Genomic DNA, 3618 nt, shown 5'->3' on the forward strand with positions numbered 1-3618 from the left:
CACACACACGCACCTACCTACCTCCTCACCAGCTGTCGTCACCAGAAGTGGAGATATTGCCTTTCTTTCTGTAGAGTAATTGCGCTAGCTTACTAGTTAGCTAGCTAGCTTTGCACGCTCTTTGCACACTCCTTATCACAACACAACTGATTGGCTCAAATTCATTAAGAAGGAAAGAAATTCCATAAATTAACTTTTAACAAGGCACACCTGTTAATAATTGAAATTRATTCCAGGTGACTTCCTCATGAAGCTGGTTGAGAGAATGCCAAGAGTGTGCAAAGCTGTCATCAAGGCAAAGGGTGGCTACTTTGAAGAATCTCAAATCTAAAATATATTAGGTGTGTCCATATTTTTGACTGGTACTGTATGTCYCCAGGAGTTGTTGGTTGTCACAGAGCGCTGGTGAATTTCTCTGTGGGAACATGACCAATTATTTTCTCTKTGCCTCCCTACCACTCTTGTCTCTTCAGGCCAGGTATATCCTGAAGCAGTGGGGTGGGCTATTATCTATTATAGACAAGGGGGAGTCAGGTTCCTGTCTCCCTCCCTCCCTCAGCTAGTGAGTCACTCCATTTCCTCCAATCAATASCAGTGTCTGTGTACCAACTCCACCCTGGTAGAGCCACTCTGTCAGGCTCCATKCGGTCGTCTTAGCACCGTAACCATCAAGTCACTCCACCCGTTAGGACCACTCTGTCATGCTCCATACAGCTGTCTTCCGGGGCTCAGGTGGTCTGATGGAAGGTGGAGGGAGGGATGGAGGTGTGATGGATGAGGGAGAGCAAACACACGAGACAGGGAGACAGGGAGTTCGATGCGGGCTGCACGGCAGACAGAGGCAGCTGCTGGTAGGCTAAAGTTACAGGGTGAGAAGGTAAAGTTACAGGGTGACAAGGTAAAAATGCAGCCACAGTTGAAGGAATACAGATGTTACTAATATTCTGGGAAATGTTTTTTTCTCGCTTAAACCTGTGATGAGAGAATCAACCACCATTTAGTTTGTGATTCCACCTGTACTCCCTCTGATAGATGGGACCAGCGGTAGCTCCTATGATAAGTCMCTCTGGATAAGAGCGTCTGCTAAATGACTTAAATGTAAATGTAAATGATGACAACACTGCAGAAGTTGCCGTCGGGTTTTTGTTACGGTCGAGAGGGAGAGGCTCAAATATATCCACAGATAGTCTGCATTCGCCTTTTTTCTGAAGTGAGAGTGGCTTATCTTGAGATATGTTGGGGTAGACAGGCAGACAGACAGATGGACAGACAGGCAGAGCATATAGTCTCACGTTCCCATGTTGCCCATACACTCACGTTTCACAGGGAAATATGACAGACATCAATGGTGTACAACAGGCTCAGAGCCAGATGTTTTTTCAAGGCTCAGACCTCAGATTACACGCCTGCTACTTGTAGGGCACTTTGCTTTAAACTTTCATTCTCCTTCCATTTTACCACAAAATCAAGAATGTATACTTATTTTTCCAAATTTAACAACTGGGGAAATGATTAAAAGTCCAATTAGAAAGTTATTGGTTTATAGACAGGAAGATTTAGGATGGGATTCAATCCGATCGTGGGTTATAGGTGGTTTTTAAAGACAACGTTCCCGTGGATATCCCATTCAACGTAATTATTCCAGTATGCGTGATCAAAACAATCTTGAAGCGTGGATTTGGATRGGTCAGACCAGCTTTGAATAGTCCTTAGCACGGATACTTCCTGTTTTGAGTTTCTGCCTATAGGAAGAGAGGAGCAAAATGGAGTCGTGGTCAGATTTGCCGCATGGAGGGCGGGGCCTTGTAGGCATTTCYAAAGCTGAGTAGCAGTGGTCTAAAATTTTCTCAGAGCGAGTGCTACAGTCAATGTGTTGGTAGAACTTCGGTAGCATTTTCCTCAAATTTTCTTTGTTAAAATCCCCAGCTACAATAAATGMSGCCTCYGGATATGTGGTTTCCAGTTTGCATTAAGTCCTGTGAAGTTCTTTGAGGGCCGTCGTGGTATCGGRTTGAAGGGGAATATACACGGCTGTGACTATAACCGAAGAGAATTCTCTTGGGAGGTAATACGGTCYGCATTTGATTGTGGGGTATTCTAGGTCGGGTGAACAAAAGGACTTGAGTTTCATCTGTGCGATATACTGAGAACCCAGCTGGCTGTATGGACAAAGACAGTATATCCCGAGAGAGCCATGTTTCCATGAAACAAAGTATGTTACAATCCCTAATATCTCTCCGGAAGGAGATTCTCACCCTGAGCTCCTTATAAGGTCCCACAGTGCATGTCAGAGCAAAAACCAAGCCATGAGGTTGAAGCAATTGTCCATAGAGGTTTGAGACAGGATCATGTCGAGGCACAGATCTGGGGAATGGTACCAACAGAATTCTGCAGCATTGAAGGTCCCCAAGAACACAGTGGCCTCCATCATTCTTAACCTGTCTAGGACAGGGGTTCCGCTAGCAACTTGTCACAGAAAGCAAACAGCGATTTTCCAACCAAAGAGAGGAGTCACAAAAAGCAGAWATATTGATAAAATGAATCACTAACCTTTGATATTCTTCATCAGATGACACTCCCGGAACAACATGTTACACAATACATGTATGTTTTGTTRYATCAAGTTCATATTTATATCCAAAAACCTCAGTTTACATTTGGCTTTGCCTCCAAAACATCTCTTGAATTTGCACAGAGCCACATCAAATCACAGAAATACTCATAATAAACATTGATAAAAGATACAAGTGTTATTCACAGATTTAAAGATATACTTCTCCTTAATGCAACCGCTGTGTCAGATTTCAAAAAAACTTTACGGAAAAAGCAAACCATGCAATGATCTGAGTACTTGTTCTTGTTTTGGCCACTGCAGTTATCACAATTCAGGTCCACACGTGTTTCCCCAACTCCGTTGGTGAAGAAATGGTGCACGTAGTTGATGACTACGTGGCTGCTGCCTTTGCTTGGGCCAGCTGTCTTTTTGATTTTTGTATGACTGGTGGATTAGAGTCAGGCGTGTTCTACTGATTAATGCTGAAAGACAAATTCCAGATACAAATATTTTGGCATTATTATACAATAGAAATAGCATTCTGAGATAACATCACTAACGTTACACACACTTCATACATTAATGTTAGCTAGCAAGCCAGCCACCTACCTTACCTCAGCTAACATTAGCAAGTTAACAAGCCAGCCACCTACCTTACCTCAGCTAACATTAGCAAGTTAACAAGCCAGCCACCTACCTTACCTCAGCTAACATTAGCAAGTTAACAGCAAGTTACACATGTCACGTTAACGTTAGCTAGCGAGCTAAAAAATGTACTATAATTCCAATCCATAGAGTAATGTTACTAGCAATACAAACCGATTGTCATAGCAAGCTAAAGTTAACCAAATAACGTAAGGTTCATTGTTAGTTAGCTAGCCAGCATCTAACGTCAGCTAGCTAGCTAACAGTATGCTTTAGCTAACATAATATCTTTTGAAAAAACTGCAGAAGAAAAGATTGTTATGCGAGCAGCTCATTTTACAGATTCAAGATGCYACACCGCAGACCAATCCAAACTTATCTCTCGGCATGTCCAGCCCACTCATTACGTCAGCCAATCA

Source organism: Salvelinus sp. IW2-2015, unplaced genomic scaffold (assembly GCF_002910315.2).
Source record: "Salvelinus sp. IW2-2015 unplaced genomic scaffold, ASM291031v2 Un_scaffold2025, whole genome shotgun sequence".
Taxonomy (NCBI): domain Eukaryota; kingdom Metazoa; phylum Chordata; class Actinopteri; order Salmoniformes; family Salmonidae; genus Salvelinus; species Salvelinus sp. IW2-2015.